Here is a 25107-nt window from a genome sequence, read left to right as displayed (position 1 = left end):
AGGCCAGTCAGGGGTCAGTGTGTGTGTGTGTGTGTGTGTGTGTGTGTGTGTGTGTGTCTTTGTGCGTGTGTGTGTGTCTGTAGGGGGAATGGCCTTCCTTTTGGGTGGGTTGTGGCTATCAGTGATTGGAACCCATGATGAACAGGACTGACAGGATGCGTGAGGGACTCACCCCCTGGCTGGCCAAGACAGGAAGGAAATAACGACCCGTGACATTCGTCATTACTGTTTTGCATTGAGTGCTGGGAAGTACAGGGTGCGTTAGAGTTTGTAATTTGCTGAGTAATGTTCAAGCGGAGACCAGGAGGCTAAGAAATCCAGGCGGATGTGGGAAGGTGTTCCGTTAGGGCCGGGAAGGATGTGTAGTGTTGAAGGAATTGACAGAATGTCCTTGAAGCTGGGGCCACGTGGGGACCGTGGGGTGGGGAAAACCAACGTTTGGGGTGACGACTTGTCGTTTTTGTAGGGTCTTGGAAACGAATCATAGTGATTTAAAACATGGGGTCCAGACCCCAAGCAGATCCTACCTCTGCCTCTTATGAGCCGTGTTGCTAAAGCATTGTACGTCTCCGTTCCCTGACGGGACGAATGGGGATGATGATAATCCCACGTCATAGAGGACTGTAAAGACGAAGTGAAATTTAACATTAACAAAACACTTAGCGCCATGTCTGACACGCAGGAGGTGTCCGTGGTGGCTCGTTCAAGACGTAAAGAAATACACAGATTAGTTTGGAAGACTTGGGGACAGTCTGTGGTGACGTTTGTGAACATACGTGGACTCCATGCCACTTCATTTCTTCTCCAGCTTTCAGATGCTCTTGACCACATGTGTCACACTGTTGAATGAGAAAGAATTTTTCTCAAATGGACAGTTCTTTGTCCAGAGAGTCTGCAGCGCCACTGAAATGACGAGAGGGAAATAAAAGGCTTTGCAGTACCGTGTCCCAATTAGCTGTGCTTAAAATGCCCTGATCAATTGATTTAGTTCGTATGTGTGGGTAACCGTTTGTGCGAACTTGCTTCAAGTCAATTGACTCTAGAGTCACTGAGACACAGAATACGGACAGAGAAGTAGTATGGCTAGAGCTTGGCTTTTCTGGACTCTCTATGGGATAGGTGTTTTGTTCTGTTTTGTTTTTGTTTTCAGGTAGGAAACATCTTTATTATTGGCCTCGACTCATTCATCATACAGTGTCCAACGTGGATTCCGTGTCCTGACAACCTGCCTGGCGCATTACTCCGCTGGCCGCTCTGGTCCAGACGTCAGGCCGTCCCCCGAGGGAAGCCAACCCCACCGGCCCCAAAAGTTCATGCTTGGGGTGCTGAGCGCCAGCCTGTCCCAGGAATGGGCCCCTTGGTTCCTGGCCCTCTACTCCGGCCAGCAGTTCTGGGGAGGCCGAGGCTGGAGCCCGACACTCTCCTTGGTTTCGGGATCGTTTAAGAAAACCGAGGAGACAAACGTTTCACCGTCTTTAAAAACACAGGAGTCTGAGGAGAGAAGCCAAGGTCCGCCGCTTGGCAGCTCCGTGGGAGGACGAAGCATCCGTGTCCCTTGCCGCCGACCCACTCTGCGCCGCCTCCTTATGCCCACGCGGAAGCCCATTTTCAGGCGGCGGTATTGGCACAGGTGGTGCTGGCCGACCTGGCAGCGACGGTCGGAGCCGCGGGTGTAGCCGGGGTAGCTGCGGTTGCTGTGGATGCCTCCGCTGGAAGCAGCTCTCGGGGCCCTCGCAGGGGAAGACGCTGTAGCGCTTGCCGCTCGACATGTGCCCACACCCCATGCAGTCCACCTGCAGCTCCGGCTTCGCCAGGCTCGGAGTCGCTGGCAGCGCCCGGGGCTGAGGCCCAGGAAGCTGCTGGAGGCCTGCAAGGCCCCGTGGCCAGCACTTCGCGAGCTGCCGCCCCCTCTGTGGCCGCACCTTCCCTGCCTGGGCCTCAGGCGGGGCCCCGGACTCGCTCGCCTTTGCCGCCGCCGCCACCCACCCTGGGAGCCGGCCTCGTGCTGCAGCCGCTTTTCTCTGGGATCGTTTTTATCATTTCTCTGCTCTCCTCTGTCTCAGTCTCCCGACGCCTTCCTGCGTCTGCAGCCCACACATTGTCGGGGAAGTTTGGGTTTGGAATGGCAGACTAAATAGTGGTTCCCAACCCAGTGCTAACCAGCAAAGCATGAAGGACTTTGGCGTTTTTTGTCTTTTTTTTTTTTTTTTTTTTTTTAAAGATTTTGTTCATTGGACAGTGAGAGATCACAAGTAGGCAGAGAGGCAGGCAGAGAGAGGGGGAAGCAGGCTCCTTGCTGAGCAGAGAGTCCGATGCAGAGCTGGATCCCAGGACCCTGAGATATTGACCTGAGCCGAAAGCAGAGGCCTTAACCCACTGAGCCACCCAGGCGCCCCCTGTGGCCATTTTTTTTTAAAGAAAAGACAGATGCTTATGTCCAACTCTAGACTCAGGGAGTCAGAGCCCTCTGGGATAGGCCCCAGGGTACAAGGACCAAGCATGTTTACCATCTAGATGCATTTCACGGCAGCTTTTTTGGCACTGGGCTTTCCATTATCTGAAAAAAACATTCAGCGAGATTGGGAGAACCCAATAAACTAACGTTTGATGACATTTAGCAGGGCTCTGCCCTTCAGGGTCTGGGATAGCGTGAGCTACATGTTTGGTGTAACGTGTTACACACCCTTAGGTCTTGTCAGAAAGGGATGGATTGGGGCGCCTGGGTGGCTCCGTAGGTTAAAGCCTCTGCCTTCGGCGCACGTCATGATCCCAGGGTCCTGCGATGGAGCCCCGCATCGGGCTCTCGGCTCAGCAGGGAGCCTGCTTCCTCCTCTCTCTGCCTGTCTCTCTGCCTACTTGTGATCTCTCTCTGGGAAAAAGAAATATATATATATATATATATATATATATATATATATATATATATTAAACCTTTAAAAAACAAAATAAATTTAAAAATTTTGAAAACGTTACGGACTGTTTTTTCTTTTGCTTGGTTTTGTACATCAATTTTATGTATTTCACAGAGAACGAGCCAGACAGCATAAGCAGGGGGGGACAGCAGGGGGAGAGGGAGAAGCAGGCTCCCCGCTGAGCAGGGAGCCCAACAAGAGGCTGGATCCCAGGACCCTGAGATCAGGACCAGGACCTGAGCTGATCCCAAGAGTCGGACTCTGAGCCAAACCGAGCCACCCAGGCACCCTTACAGGAAAATAAATGGCCAGGCTAAAGAAAGAGCAGGGACAAAGTGAGGCCTGTCATTAGAAGAGGCGTGTGAGACCTGTTCACCAACGGCAAGGTAACGCGTCGTCTTCTCACTCGGGACTTAACAGATACAGAGAGTCAACATATTTGTGAGATAATCAGATCAATCTGAACTGTGACTTGACATGTCACGCCACTGAGAAATTATGTTGAAATGTTTAAAGAGTGACGATACTTTTGTGGGTCTATCTATGTGTGTGTCGCACAAGGGCAGTTTTGTTCCCTGGGAGATGTTTGGCCACGTCTAGGACACATTCGGTGGTCAGAAGCAGGAGTGAGGAAGACACTCTCTGCCTCTGGTGTGTGGAGACCAGGCGTGCTGCTAAGCATCCTAGTAAGCTCAGGACAGGGCCCTCAGCCAAGAACGATGGGGCCCAAGATGTGGGGAACGCCAAGATTGGGAAACCCTGTTCTGGAGACACATGTTGAAGTAGCTGTGCGTCCAATGACAGGATGAAGATATTTGCTTCAAGGGGCGCCCGGGTGGCTCAGTGGGTTGAGCCGCTGCCTTCGGCTCAGATCATGATTCCAGGGTCCTGGGATTGAGCCCTGCATGGGGCTCTCTGCTCAGCACGGAGCCTGCTTCCCCCCTTCTCTCTCTGCCTGCCTCTCTGCCTACTTGTGATCTGTCAAATAAATAAATAAATAAATAAATAAATAAAATCTTTAATTAAGAAAAATAAAAAAGAAGAGATTTATTCAACATAGGCCTAAATGGGTTAACAACGTAAATGTCCAACAACATGTGAATGAAGAAACAGACTGAGTATATCCATACAAGGCAATGCTATACACCGGTAAAGAAGGAATCAACTACTGATCAATGCAACAAACATGCACGACTTAAACACACTGTCTCCCCAAAAGCAGCTAAAACAGTATACACAATAGGATTCTATGTAAATGAAATTCTATTTAGAAATTCTGACCTATACAGTGAGAGAAAGCAGCCTGTGGTTGGCAAAGAGAAGGGTAATGGTGGGGTAAAGGAGTGGGAAGGAGCATGAGAAAACTTTCTGGAGTCCTGGAAATGTTTTCATCTGACCACGCTGGTCGTGGTTCTAAAAATGCATACAGTTGTCAAAACGAAAATTAGGCATGTACACCTGAAACTCATGTAACACTGCACATCAAATATACAAAAAATAAAAACAAAAAGCCATACACTTAAAATACACACACTGTACACGATTTCCCTAATCACACTGACTGTAACAAGTATCAAGAGAAGAATCCCACTCATAACTACATTAGAAGGAGTAAAACACCTACGAACAAATTTAACCAAGAAAGTGAAAGACCTGCACGAAACGGAAAAGATGCAATTCATGCAAGGATATCCCGTGTTCATGTATGAATGAGTATTATTAAAATGTCCACACTATCCAAGTCAACCTACAGATTCAACGCTATCCCAGCATTTTTCGCAGAAAAAGAACAATCTTAACATTTGTATGAAACCGCAAAACACCCCAAATAGCAAAACAAAAAACAAAAAACAAAAAAACCAGGAGGCACCACCTTTCCCAATTTTAAACTGTTACCACGAAGATACAGAAATCAAACGAAATGGCATTGGCATGAAAACAAATACACAGATCAATGAAAGAGAGGAGAGTTCAGAAATAAACATACATATATGTATAGATATATGGGTTTAATCACATATAATAAGAAAGCCAAGAATATGCAATAAGGAAAAAAAAGAGTAACCTCCATCAATAGTGCTGGGAAAACAGGACAGCCACATGCAAAAGAATGAAACTGGACCACTACCTTACACCACAAACAAAAAGTAAATAAAAATGGATTAAAGACGTGAATGTAAGACCAGAAACCATAAAACTCCTAGAAGAAAACACTGTCAAGTAAGCTACTTGACTGAGGTCTTGCTGACAATTTTTTGATTTGGCAACAAAAGCAAAAGCAAACAAACTCAGACTAAATCAAATTAAACAACTTCTGCACAGCCAAGAAAAAAACAAAATGAAAAGGCAGCCTGGTGAATAGGGGAGAGTATTTATATATCGTATATCTGATGAGAGATGAACATCCAGTATCTATACAACAGATATTGTATAGATGTAAGACATACATCTATATCTTATACAACTCGACAGCAAAATCTAGTTTGATTTAAAAATGCCCAGAGGATCTGAGGAGACATTTTTCCAAAGGAGACATACAGATGGCCAACAGACACAGTAAAAAAAAAAAAAAAAAATGCTCAACATCACAAGTCATCAGGGAAATGCCAATCAAAACCATCGTGAGTTCTATCACCTCACACCCGTTAGAATGGCTACCATCAAAAAGACTAGAAGACTAGACTAGAAGACGAGAAGTGACCACTGCTGGCAAGGAGGGGAAGAAAAGGGAACCCTTGTGCACTGCTGGTAGAATGGATATGATGTAACCACTACGGAAAACAGTATCCTCACAAAGCTCAAAGTAGAACTACCATAGGATCAAGCAATTCAACTTCTGGTTCTTTATCTAAAGGGAACAAACACTATCTCCCAGAGACAGCAGCGGCATTTCCATGTTCACTGCACCCCTGTTTACGATAACTAAGATATCTCCATCGACAGGTGCAGGGATTTTTACAAACATCAGAGACACATGCACATATGTGTGCATGCACATGCACTCACACACAATTGTTCAGGCATAGAAAGGAACGAAATTTTGCCATCTGTAACAACACAGATGGACCCTGAGGGCATTACACTAAGGGAAGTGAGACAGAAAAAGATACATACTGTATGATCTCACTTAAACATGGAATCTTCAAAACAAAAACAAAAGCAGAAACAAAAACAAACCACCATGAAAAATACTATGAACTCACAAATACAGAGAGTGGATTGGTGGTTGCCAGAGGCAGGGTGTAGGGGTGGGTAAAACAGGTAAGGCAATCAAAAGGAACAAACTTCCCGTTATCAAATAATTAAGGTCTGGGGATGTAATATACAGCTCCATATAGGACTCTAGTTAATACTACTATATTGCATACCTGAAAGCTGAGAGTCATTTTTAAAGGTTCGTATTTAAAAAAAAAAAAAAAAAAAAAAAAAAGGATGATGTTAACTAGACTTACTAGGGTGATCATTTCACAATATTGAGAAATATCAAATCATGACATACATGTCTGAAACTAATATTATATGTTAATTATACTTCAATTTCAAAGAGGACACTCATTTTTTAAAAAGTACCTTGATTGGGGTGACTTATGTTTTATATGTCTACACTTATGTCAGAACTTAATAAATTATACACTGTAAATATGTACACTTTATGGGATGTCCATTCTAATTCAGTAAAACTTCAAGAGAAAAAAAAAAAAAATCTAAATGGTGTCTTGAATAATTAGTCCCCTCTTCCCTTTTCCATAAATAAATTGCTACAGACAAACACTAAAAATGTAGATAACTTGAAAAAAGAAGAAACTTGAGTGAGCTGGGAAAACCACTTAAACTGAGCCTATGAAACCAACAACAAATGTCCTTTTCACGTGTGAAACAATCAATATTCGTCAAAATAAGGATCTAGATGGGAAAGCCCACTGTACCAGGAAGTTTCTGACCTAAATCTCATTCTCCGCCATCTCTTCCCCAACCAACTTCCAGCCACCAGTGATCATTTAAAAAGTCTAGACCTATATAATACTTTTGAAGGATTAAAGAATTTGGCACTCATATACATAAACGATACTTTTTTCCCCAAGGATCTGAGAGAGAGAACGCACGTGTGCGTTAACAGGAGAGGAAGAGAGAATCTCCAACAGACTCTGTGCTGAGTGGGGAGCCTGAGGCGGGGCTGGATCAAAGGACCATGACCCGAGCTGAAGGCAGAGGCTTCAACCCACAATGTTGAACATAAACATTTTTAAGTTGGTTCTAGGCAGACACATGGTAATGATATTACACTATACAGAGCTCTGATCAGTCATGGCTTTCAAACACTCTCTCTCTTTTTTTTTTACTAAGAACATGTTAATGGAGGAAAAACTCTTGGGAGAATTGGTGAGTTTGCAACTTACGTCTCCAGCTGCGGCAGCCTGCGAGTTGGTGTAAATCCCAAAGGGTCCAGAATCTGAGTAACTGGCGTTAAAAGCGGAAACCTGAAATAGAACGAAATTTTACTGGATGTCATTTTACCAGGGAACACAGGGCCCAATTTCCCAAATAGACAAAAGCCTGGGACCTTCCCGGTACAAGCGAAAGAGATGAATTACGATTTCACGTAACCAGTTCTGGCAAGGGCCGCAGTGTTTTGGATGTGGGTTACTTCTTTCAAAACCATAATGGTTTTAACATTTTTCACTTAAATCTTTCTAAACCAGACTGCTCGCTTTACTTTTTTGCTGGTATTTTCTAACGTTCTTTGATGATTAAAGGTTAACGTCCACATTTATTTATTGTGATCACAGTATTATCACAGCGGCAGGATGGCTGAAGGGTACACACACTGTGGGCTTCAGTATCAGACAAGCCCGCTCTGTTCCCTCTGCTAGTGCTGAGGGCCCCCTTTTTTGCCAATTCACTTACACTTCTCCTACAGACGAAAGTCAAAGGGCTGGGGGAAAATGCTCAGCAGACGTTACCAGATATCCAAGGTAGCCGCAAGTTCAGCCTCAGGACTGGGTATTGCTGTCTGCAGTCTGAGCAGAGTGTTCCGCTCCCTGAGGACAACAAGAATGCTCAGTGTCGTGTTTCCCAGTGTTTATGTGGACGCTTCACACAAAGATCACCTAGGCTGTTTTTAAAAGTACAGACTTTCCAGTTCCTCTAACAGATTTACTCAATCAGATCCCCACAGATGCAATCTGGAAAGCCGCATTTCAAAAATAATTCCAGGTGATTCGTAGGCATGTGAAAGTTGGAGAACCACGGGCTTAGCCCACAGAAGGCGTAAGAAGAAATGTTCTTTCAGGATTTGAAGTTTAATGACCATTTTGAGACTATCCTATTCATATCTCAAATTTCCGGCCAAATGCTCAAGTAGGAATTTCCATTAAATGACATCACTGATCAGAACTGAACTGCAGCCACCCAAAAGCATCCTTAACATTCAGAGGTAAAGAGTAGTATGAAGAAAACAGCAGCATGAGCGAGGAAAGAGGAAACATAGAGGGAATTCAAAGAGCAGCAGCTAAATGTGATAAAGGACTAATTTAAGATAACGGTTTTCAAACAATGCTCCAGGGAACGCCAAGGTTCTACGGAGACAATTCCAAGGCATTTGGTGACAAGTAAACATTAAAAAATTTCTTTAAAAGGGAACATTTTTGGTTTAGCATTGCAGCTAGGAAACTGTAGGGGATGAAAAAGGTTCCTCTGCTTTTAAAAAAAAAAAAAAATTGTTTTTTTTGAGAACCATCATTTATGCGGTACCTGGGTGGCTCAGCGGGTTAAGCCTCTGCCTTCGGCTCAGGTCATGATCCCAGGGTCCTGGGCTCAAGCCCCGTATCAGGGCTCTCTGCTTGCTAGGGAGCCTGCTTCCTCCTCTCTCTCTCTCTGCCTGCCTCTCTGCCTACTTGTGATCTCTGTCAAATAAATAAATAAAATCTTAAAAAAAAGCAAGACCATCGATAATCTCTGTCTGCAAGAGACTCATCTTAGACTCAAAGACACCTCCAGATTCAAAGTGAGGGGGTGGAAAACCATTTGCCATGCTAACGGACCTCCAAAGAAAGCTAGGATAGCAATCCCTGTATCAGACCTATAGAGATGAACCCAAAGACCAATAATGGATGATGAAGGACACTATATCATAAAGGGTCTATCCAACAAGAAGATCTAACCATCGTAAATATTCATGCCCCTCACATGGGATCAGCCAATTATATAAGCCAGTTAATAACAAAATTAAAGAAACACACTGGTGATAATACAGTAATTGTCAGGGACCTTAACACGCCCTCACTGCCAAGGACTGACTGTCTAAGCAGAAGATCAACAAGGAAACAAGGGCTCTGGATGACACACTGCACCGGATGGACTTCACAGATACAGTCAGAGCATTCCACCCTAAGGCAACAGAATACACAGTCTTCTCGAGTGCACGTGGAACATTCTCCAGAACAGAACACCTACTGGGACACAGATCAGGTCCCAACTGGTATCAAAAGACTGGGATCATTCCCTGCCTATTTTCAGACCACCATGATTGGAAACTGGAACTCAATCACAAGAGGAAAGTTGGAAAGAACTCAAATACACGGAGGCTAAAGAAGAATTTTAAACTTCAGGGAAACCAACGAAAATGAAAGCATAACTGTGCAAAATTCTGGGGATGCAACAAAGAGAGGGAAGTATCTAGTAATACAAGCCTTTCTCAAGAAACAAGATAGATCTCAGATACACAACCAAACCTGACACCTAAAGAAACTGGAGAAAGAACAGCCAATGAAGCCTACACTCAAGAGTAGAGCAGAAATCAATATAATAAAACCAAAAGGACAGGAGAACAGATCAATGACTAGGAGCTCGCTCCTTGAAAGAATTAGGAAGATCGATAATCCCCTGGACAGATTGATCAAAACAAAAAGGAGCAAGGACCCAAATAAACAAAATCATGAATGAAAGAGGAGACGTCACAACCGCACCAAAGAAATACAAACAACCGTGAGGACGTATTACGAGCATCTATATGCCAACAAATTGGGCAATCCGGAAGAAACAGATGCATCCCTGAGATAGATACACGACCAAAGCTGAACCAGGAAGAAATAGAAAACCTAAACAGACCCATAACCAGCCAAGAAACTGAAGCAGTAATCAAAAATCTCCCAACAAACCAAAGTCCAGGGCCAGAAGTCTTCCCAGGGGAAATTCTACCAACGAGCTACACGAGAATTAATACCCAATCTTCCGAAGCTGTTTCAAACACCAGAAATGGAAGGAGCCCTTCCAAACTCTTTCTATGAGGCCAGCATTACCTTGATCCCCAAACCAGACAGAGACCTCACCAAAAAGGAGAATCACAGAGCAATGTCCCTGATGAACGTGGATGCAAAAATTCTCCCGAAAATACTAGCTAATAGGATCCAACGGTACATGAAGACGATTCTTCACCACGACCAGTGGAATTTAATTCCTGGGATGCAAGGGTGGTTCGATGTCTGCAAATCAATCAATAGGGATAGACTACATAGACGAAGGAAAGGACAAGAACCATATGATCCTCTCAACAGAGGCAGAAAAAGCATAGGACAAACTACGGCATCCTTTCTTGATCAAAATTTCACAGTGTAGGGAGAGGTCCATTCCCATATGGGAATGGACCTCAATATCATAAAAGCCATCTATGAAACGCCCACAGTGAATACCATTCTCAATGGGGAAAAAGAGAGCCTTTCCCTTTTCCCCTAAGGTCAGGAACACAACAGGGATGTTCAGTATCACCACTGCTGTTCAACATAGCACTACAAGTCCTAGCCTCAGCAATCAGACAACAGACAACAGAAAGAATAAAAGGCAGGGGTGCCGGCAAGGCTCAGTTGGCTACGTGTCTGCCTTCAACTCAGGGTCCTGGGATCGAGTCCTGATGATGCTCTCTGCTCAGCAGGGAACCTGCTTCTCCCTCTCCCTCCGTCTGATGCTCTGCCTACTTGTGATTTCTCTATCAAATAAACAAATAAAATCTTTTAAAAAGTAAGCAAGAAAGAAAGAAAGAAAGAAAGGGCAAAGAGGACATGATACTCTATGTGGAAAACCCAAAAAAGACTCCACCCCAGAATTGCTAGAACTCATACAGGAATTCAGCAAAGTAGCAGGATATAAAATCAATGCCCAGAAATCAGGTGCATTTCTATACACTAACAAGGAGACAGAAAAAAGAGAAACTAAGGAGTCGATCCCATTTGCAATTGCACCCAAAACCATAAGATACCTAGGAATAAACCTAACCAAAGAGGTAAAGGATCTGTACTCCAAAAACGGCAGAACACTTATAGGAAAGAAACTGAGGAAGACACGAAGAAATGCAGAAATGTTCCACGCTCATGGACTGGAAGAACACATATTGTTAAAATGTCTATGCTACCTAGAGCAGTCTACATAGTCAACCCAATCCCTATCAAAATACCAGCAACTTTTTTTTTTTTTTTTTCACAGAGATAGAACAAATAATCCCCAAACTTGTCTGGAACCAGAAAAGACCCCAGACAGCCAAAGGAGTGTTGAAAAAGAACACCAAAGCTGGTGGCATCCCAATCCCAATCTTAAGCTCTACTGCAAAGCTGTAATCATTCAGAGAGTACTGGCACAAAAACAGACAAATGGATCAATGAAACAGAATAGAGAATCTGGAAATACACCCTCAACTCTATGGTCAACTAACCTTTGACCAAGCAGGAGAGAATATCCAATGGAAAAAAGACAGTCTCTTCAACAAATGGTACTGGGAATATTGGACAGCGGCACGCAGAAGAATGAAACTACACTATTGCCTTACACCATACACAAAAATGGACTCAAAGTGGACGAAAGACCTACACCTGAGACAGGAATCCATCAAAATTGTAGAGAACACAGGCAGCAAGTTCCGTGACCTCAGCTGCAGCAACGTCTTGTCAGACACGTCTCCAAAGCCAAGGGTTAACTAAAGGCAAAAAAATGAACTACCGGGACTTCATCCAGATAGAAAGATTTTTGCACAGCATAGGGAACAGTCGACAAAACCAAGAGACAACTGGCAGGATGGAAGAAGGTACTTGCAAAAGACGCGTCAGATAAAGGGACAGTATCCACAATCTAGAGAGAGCTTCCCAAACTCAACACCCAAAGAATCATCTGATCAAGAAATAGGCAGAAGACACGGACAGACGTTTCTGCAAAGACGACATTCAAATGGCCAACAGACACATGAAAAAATGCTCCGGATCACTGGGCGTCAGGGAAATACAAAGCCAAACCACAAAGAGAGACCATTGCACAATGGTCAGAAAGGCTAATATGTATGCATGCACCAATCTATAGGACACCAGCATAAATATATACAAGATTTCTATTCTATGTTAAGTTCCCTAGATAGGGGAAGGCAGGGGAAGGCTCAGGGGCAGTGCCCCAGGGCGATGAGGGGCGGGGCCGGGGCCAGGGCCCCAAGGGCGGCAAGGACTCGCGCAGGGTGGGGGTGGGGGGTCTCCGAGGGCCGACTCACCAAAGGGCTGCTCTGGGACTCCGGCACCGGTCCGGACCCGGGCTCCAGTGTGTGCCGTGGCCCAGTCCCGGGCCAGGACCCCCTGTGCCTGCTGTGTGGTGGCGGCAGGGGACGGGAGCACGCCGCCACCGAGAGAGCCGCCAGCCCAGCCCTCCTGTTGGGAGCCCAGGCCCCAGCCGGCGCAGTCGCAGCGGCGGGAGGGAACGGGCGCGTTCCCCGGCCAGGCTCTGGTTGGCCAGCTGCGGCTTCACCATGGCGACGGCAGGGGGCAGCGGGGCTCCGGCGGGGCAGCTGCAGAAGCGATTCCTAAACCGGTGCACTAGCGCCAGGCCCGGCTGACTCAGGCCTCTGCCGCCCCACACCTGGGCCACTCTGTGCAGAGCGGAGGACCCGCCCACCGGGCACCGGGCACCTCCACCGTCCGGCGCAACCCCACGCCTGGTCTAGGCGCACAGCCTCGGGAGGCCACAGAGGCACGGCGCAGGCGGCGGCCCGGCCCGGGAACCGCCAAACCAAGGTGCGGGCGGAGCTGTTCCTGCAGGGCTGACGGGGCAAGGAGGGGCAGGACCCTCTGGAGTCTCTGGAGGCTGGCAATACCCAAAGGCTCCGTGAGGCCCGTCGTCTGCGCTGGTGTAGACATCCCTGAAATGCACCACGGGTCCCCTCTCCTCGCTGGACGGATGCGTCTGACTGCACTTTCCACCTCAATGAAAGAGATGCTACTGCGTGGAAAGCTCATGCCGCCGCACTTTGTGTACTGCGACCCCACTTAGGGGGACGTCCAGGGCCAGGTGCATTTTCTGGCGGCAGGCACCTGGGTGCAGTCAGGCAGGAGCATGCACGAGGGGCCGCCCCAGGACAGCCAGCCAAGCAGGGGAAGGAGGGCAAGGGCCCAAGCCTGGTGTGGGGAGCTGCCGCGATGAGGGGCCCCAGGGTCTTGGCTGTTCGGAACTACCTGACCGGCCGCGGCTGCGGAGGCGGCTTGCGGGAGCGCGGGAGCGCGCGCGAGGTGGGGGGGCGCGGGAGCGCGCGCGAGGTGCTGCTTGGAAACAATGGCGGTTGGCTTTTGATTCTTAGCCTGGCGCACGCAGGGGTTCTGTGACACTTGGCGGGGTAGTCCGGCTGGACTGGACGCTTTCTCACCGCGGACCAGGGCAGTTGTATGACCGCCAGATGTTCTCCTGGGCTGGTGGGCTGGGCTGTGGCCTAGGCCATACCCTAGGGGCCGTGGACAGCAGCCACACCTCTTTGACCAGGGACATCTCTGATATTCACAGACATGTGCTGGGGAAAGGGACCTTCCCTGGGGACGCCATGGATGTGGCTGATGTCATCTCATCCCAGACACAGATCAATAGACGCCTCCCTGAGGCAGAAACGCTGGAGGCTGAAGTGACTCACTGGAAGATGTTGTGCCCGTGTTCCACCCAGGGACCAAATACCATCGACCCAGAAACAGTGTGGAAACTGAAGAGCCACATCAGGGACCTACAGCAGAAGCAGATGCGGGAAATGGACAAACATCAGCTGGAAGTGGCCGTGTTGCAAAACACCCACCGGCAGAAGCTGGCCGACCTCACTGACCGGCACCGCAAACAACTGATGGACTACCAGCGACAGGTGCAAGACCTGCAAAACCGAGATGCTGCCGGGAACGTGAACCGTGACCTTCTGGAGGAGAGGGAAATGGATCTCAGAAGGCTGAAGCAGCAGCTTACACAAATGCAGCGGCTCAACGACAGTCTGAACAACCTTGCTTCCGACCTCCGAGCAGAAAAGGAGAAGTTGGTTCGTCAGCTCCAAGACGCAACCCATCAGCTGGAGGAATCCGTTCTGCGCAACAACGAGGATTCCCTAAAGAACAACATCGCCGTGAGGGCTTTAAAGATAGAGAAAGGACGGTTAGTGGCCAAACTGTGTCGGGCCGAAAAGAAGCTTTTCCAACACAAGACGGAACAAAGCCTCAGAGAATGGTCACCCGCAGACAATGGCCATTCCGTTAAACTCGGTCAGGAGAAAGACCTGGAGATACTACACCTCCAAGAGAGGATCGAGCAGATGGACGCCGAGCACCAGGAAACGAAGGAACTGCTGTCCTTTGCTTTGGAGGAGCAGAACCAACTGACAGAATGCCTCAGGGAGCAAGAGGAGTACATCAAGGAACTCCGAGAGAGGCCAGAGCTTCAGGAGGAACTCGGCCAGTCGACCGAAACCTTCAGAAGCCATGACGTCTTACCCGCATCCGTGGAGGACAAAGACGTGCGTCTCCCATCCACGACCGACCAACACCCTCCCGTGGACCAAGACCCGGAGCGCCTCACACAACAGAGTCGCGCTGTCCCTCTGGTTGACCCGAAAGTCCTAGAGGAGATTGAAGAACTCGAGTGTGAGGTCTTTCAGCTCAACAGGTTAAAAGATGATCTCGAGGAGGAGATACAAGAACAACAGAAGATCATTCACAACCAGCAGCAGGGGAAGAGAGCACTGCTTCAGTCCTTACAGGAGCAGAAGGAGAAGGTGGACCGTCTTCAACACCGGCAGGAGGAGATGAACACCGAACGCGCTCAGCTCCTCGCAGCCAAAGACGAGATGATTCGGAATCTGCAAGTCACGCTGGAAGAGCTGAGAGCCCAGTTGCCCGACAAAAGCCCGCACATTCCGAGAGAACCCTGTGAGGACGAGGAGGTGCGAGCAAGCCAGCCTCTCCCCAGGGAGAACGCAAGTGAAGAGCGTGATCCATCTCAAGCTGAAATTCAAAGGTTAGTCCAAGGGATCCAAGAACAGGACCCGGAGGCGAAGCTTCTCACTGAAGAGAACGTCCGGCTGACCGCGCAAGTGGATCGGCTCTCCAGAGAGGAGATCGGGAAACTCACTCGGATCATCCAGCAAAAGGATGTGGAGATTCAGGGTCTTTCCAGCAGAATCTCGGAGGCTTCTCACAGCCAGAACAGGCACGTGGAACAGCTTCAGCAGCAGTTGCAAGAGTGTGCTTTGAAAAGCCAACAGATCTTGGCCATCCTGAACGAGAAGATGAGGGAGAAGAGCCATCTGGAAAGGGACTATCACGAAATGACCCATCGACTTGCTGCCAAGGAAGCGGACCTCCAGAGGGCGCAAGAGGAAAACCAAAAACTGTCCACCAGAGTGGAAAGCAGCGGCCAGGAGGTGTGTACAGAAAGGATTCGGGACTTGTCACACGTGATTCGAGAAAAAGACCTGGAGGTGGCTGCGTTGAGTCAGCTATGCCAGACCTTCCTGAGGATCCTGCAAACACCCAGCCCTGGTCATGGGGTTCGAGGAGGTCGAATCCATCAGTTCCAGCAGCTTCTCCAGGAACGGGACACGTTAACACAGCGAGTGAAGATCCTGGAGGAGTGGAAAGAGCAGGTGCTGACCACCGTCCAAAATCTGAAGCGGGAGTCCCCCCAGCTTCAGACACATCTGCGACAACTGCAGGCGTGGGCGTGCCCCAACAGCGAGAACGTTCTGAAACCGCAGGCAGCCTCTCTGGACCAGATCCCAACTTACCAGGGACATGAAATAAACTTCCACGAGCTAGAGAAGGAACTGGCCCAACTGCAGCTCCGCATCGGGGAGCTCTGCAATGCCAAGGACCTCCTTTTAGGGAACCTTGGTGTGATTTTCCTCCAGACCTCCAGCGACTCCCGGAAGGCCGTGAAATCTGACCCCGTGAGTGAGGCCTCTCAGGTGATCGGAGAGGAGGTAGAAGAGCTCCGAAAACCAGGGCGAGGAAAAGAGACAAGGATCCGAACCCTCCGGGAAGATCAGCAGAGATGGATTGCTTCAGGGGCCGCCACGGGGGAAGGAGAAGGCAAAGCACGGGAACACAGCGATGCCGATTCCCACACGGAACGGCCGACGGAGAAACCGGCCCTTCTGCGAAACTGCCTTCGGGCTCAGGAGCTCCGAACCCAAGCGAAAAGTGAGGAGCTGCTTTCCTTACAGGAGAAGCTCTGTGGCCAGCTGAGTGAGAACGAGCTGCTGAGGCAGGCGGTCACCAATCTGAAGGAGAGGGTGGCAGACTTCGAAGTGGACGTGTGTCGCCTGAGAGAGGAAAACGCCAAGATCGTGGAACGATCTAGAGAACAGGACATGGAGAATCGGGCGTTGCAAGAGACCAATCGGCTGCTGTCAGTGACGCAGAGAGAGGAGGCATCCCAGCATGCTGCGATGAGAGAGAAGGCCCTGGCCTTGGAGCAACTGCTGCGAGAGAAAGAGGAGGGCGAGACCGGGGAACTGAACCGGCTCGCCGCCGCCGTTCGCTCCACGCAGGAAAAGGCAGCTGCGTGTCAGCGGGAGAGAGATGACGTCGTGTTGGCACTGACACAGAAAGAAACGGAAGCCCGCGCCCTCCAGAAGGAGGTTCACCAGCTACGAGAGAGAGAGCTGCGCCTCACCCAGGAGCTGGAGAGAGGGCGGCAGCTCGCTGCAGAAGCCCAAGATTCTCGTCGCCGGGAAGCTTTGGCCTCGGAGGACCGAGTGGCTCAGCTGAGAGAGGAAGTGACGGTCTTGCAGGGAAAACTCGTTTGGTCTTCCGCTGCCATGCAAAAGGCCAGCCACGGAGCCAGGCTGCAGGTAGCGTCGCTGCGGGAGCAGCTGCACGTGGTCACCCAGCAGAAGGAGGAAGCTGTGCTCCGGCTTGCCGCCTCCCAGGAAGAGGGAAGGCGCTGTGATCAGACCCTAGCGAGCCTGAAGCTGGAACTGGCCGAATGGATGGAAAAGGCAGACGCCCTAGAAGGAAACCTGAAGTCCTTACAGGGACGTTTGCATCAAACCAATGCCGACTTGGAGGAGAAGGAGGACCGACTCCAAGAGTTCAAGAAACAGAACGAGGTCCAGCAGGAAATCCTGGAGGACACACAGAGGAGACTGATGACCTTAGTCAGTCAGTCCGAAGGAATGGCGGACAAAGCCCTCCTAAGGAGACTCTTCGTGGGAGCTCTCCAGGCAGCGGATGCGGAGCGGCAGGAAGCGTTGAGCTTGATGGCAAGCACGCTGGGGATCCGAGAAGACCAGCTGCGGCAGCTGCGCAGCCGGGAGCCCGCGGGTGTGCCCAGCGGGGGGACTGGGGGGCCTGGATCCAGAAGCGCCCCCAACACCCCTGCGAAACCAAATCACCAAGCTGTGGCCCAGCGTTCCTTTTCAGACCTTTTTGTCCAGTTTCTAGAAGCGGAATCTCATTCAGCTTTTCCACCGCCAAAACCCTCTGCTCGTGTCGTGAAGCCCCCAGATTCAGGAGGAAGGGGAAAGCCGCCTAAGAAACAAGGCCCATCACGACGGAACGCTACCCTGGCATCCACACCCGGAAAAAAGGACGTCAAGCCCCGCACCACAGCTGTGTCTCTTATTAATCCACCTGGACCGCAAATGGATGGATCGGAGCACCTTCTTCTAAATGCTGTCACTGACGCTTTACCCGTGTACACGCCGCATATACTATCACCTGCCCAGAAGGTTGGAAAGGCGGCCAAAGACCTCTCAAAGAAATAGACGATTGTGAGCCAGAGTGACACCACGCTTTGAACATCCCAAGTCACTCTGCGTGTCTACCTTATCTCCTAATGTTCTTTTTCAAAATGCCAAATGTTTCACGGTTTTGCTTTCAGCTGAAGAAACAGCTTTCTTTTATGACTTAACAAAAAAGGGGTCTCTCAATGACTGCAGAAGTATTCGCCAAAGTGAAAACACCGGTGACTTCCTTTTTATGTGTTAAGATCTTATTTATCGTTTCGACAGAAATTGAGGGCACACGTACAGGGGGAGCACCAGAGGGAGAGACAGAAGCAGGCTCTCCCCGGAGCAGGGATCCTGACCTGTGACCGGATCCTAGGACCCCCGGATCATGACATGAGCCAAAGACAGTTAACAGACTGAGCCACCCAGATGCCACAGCAGTGGTGACGTTCGTAGGACAGTCGACACTGATGGCCTTGGAAGCTGTGGTCTGTAATGCTGGAAGGTTTACACAAGGGCCAAGCGTCTACGGATACCTTATGCAGAGAACACATCAACTTGTTTCAGTGTTCCAAATGTATCAGATACACGACCACACAATCCTTGTATGGGAAACCAGGTGACTAGCACAAAAGTACACGATGAAGAGGACGTTTAAAAAAAAAAAAAAAAAAAAAAAAAGTTTGCTTTTCCCAGGTAAGTCTCATTTCTCTTAATTTTTTATCTTCTAATTTTTAAAAATCATTTCCTTTTCTGTTGTCTGCAAAAGCACGCTATGGCTAACCTGATTTCTCTCGGGCCTTATGTAGGTTGGCCTGCTTAGGAGTATACTACTTATTCTCTGACTTGCTTCCCACCCCCAACCCCGCCAAATCACTCTGCCTTAGAGACCATTTTTGAAATGGGAATGAATTCCATCTTATTCTTAAATGGAAAACCCAGCGGCTTACGGTTCTGCCCTAAGTTCTAGAAGTAGCTCCTCTTGATCATCCTTTAAGCGGTTTGTAACTGGAAGGTCCATGGTCGACTCCCTTGTTCATTTCTTCAGAAGCCCCTTCAAATCTTCATTTGCTGGATCATGGCGCAGGCTGTCAGGGAACTGGAGCTTACTTGGGAAGAAACTGTGCCTGGTCCCCGTGCTAAGGAGGGCTTGTTGGCCAGGGGATCCGATCTGGGGGAGCAGAGTGGGAAGGGAACTTGGGGTGAGGCCATCCGAGGCCCTCCAAAGTTACCGGATGCCAAGACAACACTTCCTATTGAACCTTCACCTCAGGCTTTCCATCAGAACGGACTCTGATATATGGACATCCATTTCCTGCTGAGACTCTTAAGGCGTAGGACAGGTGCTTCTCTAGGATGTGAAGCTGTCATGTGACCAGGAGGGAGACGTGGTCATCAAATCCAAAATGTAGTAACTTCCATTGATGTTCACGCAGTTGATCCCAAGGGAATCGCTGGGTGGCCAAGGGGTAGAAGGAAGAGCGGACGTCCTCCGGCACCATGGAATCTGGCAATGCACTGTGGACAGAAGCCCCCACCTCCACCTGCAGGTAGGATATGCAGACTTGGGCTTCAGCCTGGAGCGGGAAGGCCTTGGGAACTATATTCAGCTGGTGGTGGTGGTGGTGGTGGTGGGCGGGGGGGGGGGGGTCCCATGACCCAGAGAAGAATGGACAGCTGGAGAGGAAGGCTCAGAGTCTGTGAGAGATGCTGTTTCCAGGAGAGCCCAGTGCATGGCCAGCAACTGCTGCTCTCATGGTCTCTCACCAGGGCCGAGGAGGGCCGTTTCTTGCATTGGGAGCCCATGGACGATTGACAGATAGCATGGACAGAGAGTCCAGGGACTCCAGGAAGCAGGAGAGGAGGCTGCTACAGCCTTTTGACCTGGGCACGAACAGCTGGTTTTTTCCTCAAGCTTTTTGTTTTTGTAGTTGAGAGAGCGCCCTGGCTGGAAAAGGGGGTGAAAGGGAGAGGGAGAAGCGGGCTCCCCGCCGAGCAGGGAACCCCCTGCCAGGCTCCATCTCAGGATCCCGAGATCAGGACCTGAGACAAAGGCAGACGCTTCACCAACTGAGCCACCCAGTCACCCCCAACAGGTCAATTTTGCTTGCACAGATCCGAGAGCCTTCTGTTGAGGGGAGACCCTCCCCCCTCTGCGTGGGCTCGTTAACAAGGAACAGCTGAAATGGGTTTCTGTAAAACCGATAAACAAGGAATATGTTGCCTCCAGTACCCAAAAAGTACGGAAAGATGGTGGACTTGTATGTCCTTTTTTCTTTGTAAGGATTTTACTTAGGGACTTGACAGATCACGAGAGAGAGAAAGACACACAGACAGAGAGGACAAAGGGCTGGTAGGGGCAGAGGGAGAGGGAGAAGCAGGCTTCCTGCTGACCAGGGAGCCTGATGCAAGGCTTGTTGCCAGGACCCTGAGATCAGGATCTGGGCCCAAGGCAGACCCTTGACTGACAGACAGAGCCACCCCTGCAGGTCCTTAACGAGTGTGCCCAACAAATATCCTCACAGTAGGATCTCCTGGATGTGATGTCCCATCTGTATTCCCGGAGAAAGACGAATGCGCTAAGATCCTGCCCACAAAGTTTGCCTGTTTTAGAGCAGAGCGGTTTGGGTGCCCCGCGCGTAACAAGGTAAATCCTGTCTCCTTCAAGGTCAAGGCACATGCGACCGAGAGGCACTGAACAGAACATACTGGCCAAATGTATTAGAGCAAAATATTCACCCTCGTTAAATCTGTGGGGCTCCCTCATGGCTTTTTCAACGACTTAACCTCAAAGAGAAAGCAAGAGCAAAAGCTAGCAAAGGAGCCGGGGCCCGGGGTGGTGGCAGGGACAGAAAGGCAGAGGCGGAGAAAATCCCAAGCGGACTCCACCCTGAGCACACAGCCCGACATGGGACCCTAGCCCATGACCCTGAGAGCCTGACCTGAGCCAAAAGCTCAACCCACTGAGCCCCCCAGGTGTCTCCGGTGTTTTCAGGGTACAGGGGTTTATTTTATCAGGGACGGTAAGACAAGCAGATACACAAGGAACTCTCACAACGCAAGAAGCGTTCATCGACTCCCTGATCCCAGGAGAGAGGAGGTCCTGAGAGCCATGGAGGGCCACCCAGGGAAGCACCAGGGGCGGTCAGGAGAAAGAGGGAGTGAAGGGACAGACGACACGGGCAAGACCCTTTACTGTGGTTTCCATGGCAAGGGGCAGGTGAATCCGGCTAAGCACATTTAAGACTGCCTAGTCGGTGTCATGTCAGTGGGTTCCGGGACACAGTGGTGTCTGTCTGGAGTCGTCTGTCCCTGCCCCTGGGGTGATCAGGGCAGGGGATAGTGGCCCAGAGTGAGAGTTTCTTACAAGAGGTGGTTGGGGGTAAAGGCTCCAAATTGGTTGCTTTACACGTGAAAGCTCTGCCTGTAGGCAAGCTGCGGACCATCTCTAGGAATTAAGTAAGCCTGCCAGGGAAAGTCCCTCCAAAGTCAGCAAGGCCCGAGATGTCAAAGCAGGAAAGACAGAAGGCAGAATCTATGGTTCTTATACTCGCTATAAACAGAGCGTGCATTAAGTCCGTGAAGGTTAGCCAACCGGTGCATCTTGGCAACAGTACACTTCATTCAGAACCTACGCTGTAGAGGCACAGGAGGCAATCGGCCTCCTTGGAATTTTGCCAATTAAATTATTTTAGTGAATTTATGATTTCCTTTTTACTTTTTATTGGTTAGAGATTTGATGTATTCATTTAAGAGAGCGAGAGAGCGAGAGAGCGAGCAAGCAAGTGGGACAGAGCAGGACCCCGGGGGAGCAGCAGGGAGAGGCAGAGGGAGAAGCAGACTGACTCCTTGCCCAGCAGGGAGCTTGACATGGGGCTCTATTCCAGGATCCCGGGATCAAGACCTGAACTGAGGTCAGGTGATTAACCATGTGAGCCACCCGGGTGCCCTTGTAAATGTTGGATCTACAACCGGGTCAAATTCTGAACCTACGATGAATTAGTTCGTGGGGGCCCCGGGGGGGGGGTCCCCCTACCTCCTGTATTCAGTTTTCTCTCTCCCACTCCTCCTTTGCTCGGGTTTGTGTCTTCCTGGATATACTGGGGGTGGGGTGGGGGGGTGTCTTTTGCCCTGCTCCTCGTTCTCGGTTTTTTCTTCCAGAGAGTCTCAAGTCAGCATCATCAGCCTTGGGGCTAATGTCGCGGCGAGGGTTGTATGGTCGCACGCCTCCTGGCGGAAGTCAAGGTGGGACCGGATCCCCTCAGTGTGCCATTCTTACATTTCCCTGCGTCGCGGCCTCCCTCCTCCGTTGCACCCACAACACAGAGGGTCACCCCCGGGGCTGTGCTTGGGGTGTGCTTTCCCCCATAGGATCCGGACGTCCGCATCCATCACTGGCCCAACACCCAGTCCCTGGAACTGAGGCACACCAGTCAAGCATGTCCTGCGGTTGCCAACCTCAGGGGGGAGCCCTGGAGACCAATACAGGCCACATGCAGGTCACATGGGTGACGCCTCCCCCCAAGATACAGTCCATTCTCCTTCATTCTCACCTTGTTGGCTAGGAGGGGACCTTAGTTTGGAAATGGATGGCGACCTCCGTGTGAGATAACAGAACACGGGCCAACACACAAGCTGGCCGGCGATGGCCAGTTCCCTCCCGGATCGTGACTGTCCCCTCTGAAGCCAGTTAGTTAGCGAAGGAGCAGGTCAAGCTGACCCCCGCGTCCTCAGTTAACATACGGACACCGTGCCTGGGATGCTGCCGCTTGTTTTAATCACCATCTCCTCAGGTCCCCGATGAGAGAGACATTCCTGCTCCAGACTTGTGGGATGCCCTGACACCCGACACGGGTGACTGACCAACGGTTTACTCGTCACATACCCTCACGCTTCAGGGGAGGAGGATACCACACACCGTGCAGGACGACACAGACGTCGCGCTTGAGAACAGAGAGAACCGGCAGCAGGGCCTTCGAAGGCAAGACTCGCTTCTTGAAACAAGAGGGTGTGGCAAGTCCTGGTTCCCATGGGAGGGGGTGAGTGGCTGGCCTGAAGAATTCAGTGGGCTTCTAGGGAACCGAACGCTGCTCCCCCAAAACCAACAGGCACTATGGCTAGTCCCTAGGATGAGAAGGGTGTTTGGGGAAGAGACCTCCCCTGTGAGGGAAGAGGGAGAGGAGAACGTGCAGGATGCCATTCGGGTCCCTCCTTGATCTTCCGCGTGTCAACACAGCCCCTGACACGGAATCTTCATTGCAGGCCTTATGCCCCAAGAGGGTACGACAAATGCTTCTAGAACTAACAACGGAACGTCCCAGACAAACAGGATACGGGCTAAACACAGAAAGGTAAGCTGTATTCCTCTATGCCGGCAACGAATATGGAGGCTCCACAATCCAACACACCTTCGCAAAGAAACTACTTCGGGATAAATCTAACAGTGCCTGTCCAGGCATCCCATGCTGAAAGCTATTTAGCACTGATACAGGAAGTCCAAGATAGAAATAAATGGAAGAGATACACCACGTTCGTGATCTGGAAGACTAGGCATCGTCACGATGTCAATTCTCCCCAGACTGATAGAGAGACGTAACGCCATGTCTATCAAAATCCTGTCAGCTTCGTGTGTTTTCGTAGAGATAGACAAAAATATTCTAAAATCTATGTGGAAGGACAAAGGAATCCGAGTAGTTTCAAAACCGGTTTTGAAAAGAAGAGTAATTTGGGAACGCAGTCTTTAGAGTCTCAGAGCTTAGTAGTAGTTGTAACAAGGAAGCCCGTGTTGGTATTGGCAGGACGACAGTCCCACAGAACAAAGACTCCAGAAACAGTCCCCACAAGTATGCCCATCTGAGTTTTGAAAAGGGTGCTGAGGCAATTCCATTCCAGACAGCTCGGTTTGGTGCCGACCACAGCCATCTAGAGCTTGTGAGGAGCTCAGAGAGGCCACCCTCAGAACACAGCAGCAGCAGAGGGGGAGGATGGTGGTGTGACCGAGCTCCTGCCAGGTGGGAATGGGAGAGAGACTGTGTGCCCAGGGTTGTGTGGGTGGGCGGGGCCCAAAGACCTATCCGGCGGGCGATGCCTTCCGAAGGCCGGGGGAGCAGGGAAACTGTCCATTCAGCGTGGGGGCCCGGCACCCAGGAGCGGGAAGGTGGTTAGGATAGCTGACGGGCGGGGCACTGAGACACTTGAGTGGAGTCTGAGCAAAAGCACCTCCCGTTTTCCAGGCTTCTGTGAGGCTTGCTGCTTGTCTGGCGTCTCAAGACCCCACAACCTTGTCCCGGTGGGCGTAGCACCTCACAACCTCCAGACCCACGGACACTGGTCTGAGGACAGACACCCCTTTCCAGCTCCTGTACTTCGTCCTCAAGGTCGGCGCGGAGGACCAAGAAGTGAGCAGCCCTTGGGAAGATGCTCCTCTGCACGGAGGTACCTGTAGGGCATGATGTCAGGGCCCCGTGTCTCCGGGGGGGCTGGGGCCTCGCTGGGAGGCGGGCCTGTGTCTCAGGAGTACACCGGTTTGCCAAAAGGTAGCCGTCAGCTTGTGTGCCCCTCCTTTCGCAGCTGAGAGGAGCCCAGAACGGGGCCTCGTTGATGGAGCTGCTAACTATGTGGGGGGCCTGGAGACAGAGCGAGCGGAAATGCGGCCGAACCGGGCAGATGAGGTTTCAGCCTTGCTGGGGCTCAAGTCCCGCTAGAAGAGACCGACTTGAAGCCCGTAAGTGGAGTGTTGATGGGAGAGGAGTTCCGTTCTCCTCCTCGAGTAGGTTACGTTCCACGAGGGGTTGTCAGGATCCCCACCGTGCACCTGAGATCAGGCCAGTCAGGGGTCAGTGTGTGTGTGTGTGTGTGTGTGTGTGTGTGTGTGTGTCTGTGTGCGTGTGTGTGTGTCTGTAGGGGGAATGGCCTTCCTTTTGGGTGGGTTGTGGCTATCAGTGATTGGAACCCATGATGAACAGGACTGACAGGATGCGTGAGGGACTCACCCCCTGGCTGGCCAAGACAGGAAGGAAATAACGACCCGTGACATTCGTCATTACTGTTTTGCATTGAGTGCTGGGAAGTACAGGGTGCGTTAGAGTTTGTAATTTGCTGAGTAATGTTCAAGCGGAGACCAGGAGGCTAAGAAATCAAGGCGGATGTGGGAAGGTGTTCCGTTAGGGCCGGGAAGGATGTGTAGTGTTGAAGGAATTG

General features: G+C 50.2%; 2 long non-coding RNA genes and 1 pseudogene across 3 annotated transcripts; 2 read left to right on the top strand and 1 right to left on the bottom strand.

The window, feature by feature from the left end:
- Positions 1–7276: 7276 nt before the first annotated feature.
- Positions 7277–8786, bottom strand: LOC309854975. Its single transcript, XR_014306514.1, has 3 exons — positions 8664–8786; positions 7818–7951; positions 7277–7390 (listed from the first exon to the last, which is right to left on the bottom strand). It is a non-coding gene; the product is annotated as an uncharacterized lncRNA (long non-coding RNA).
- A 4565-nt stretch (positions 8787–13351) lies between these two features.
- On the top strand, positions 13352–17943 carry LOC309854263 (thyroid receptor-interacting protein 11 pseudogene; annotated as a pseudogene). The gene is made up of 2 exons: positions 13352–13490; positions 13892–17943. The product of its transcript is annotated as a thyroid receptor-interacting protein 11 pseudogene (transcript).
- Positions 17944–23774: 5831 nt separating this feature from the next.
- On the top strand, positions 23775–24631 carry LOC309854192. The gene is made up of 3 exons (XR_014306131.1): positions 23775–23918; positions 24141–24342; positions 24478–24631. It is a non-coding gene; the product is annotated as an uncharacterized lncRNA (long non-coding RNA).
- The last annotated feature ends 476 nt before the right edge of the window (positions 24632–25107 follow it).

This window comes from Mustela nivalis (assembly GCF_964662115.1).
Source record: "Mustela nivalis genome assembly, chromosome: 19".
NCBI classification, from domain to species: domain Eukaryota; kingdom Metazoa; phylum Chordata; class Mammalia; order Carnivora; family Mustelidae; genus Mustela; species Mustela nivalis.
Note: the sequence above shows the minus strand (reverse complement) of the source record. Positions and strands in the feature narration are given on the sequence as shown.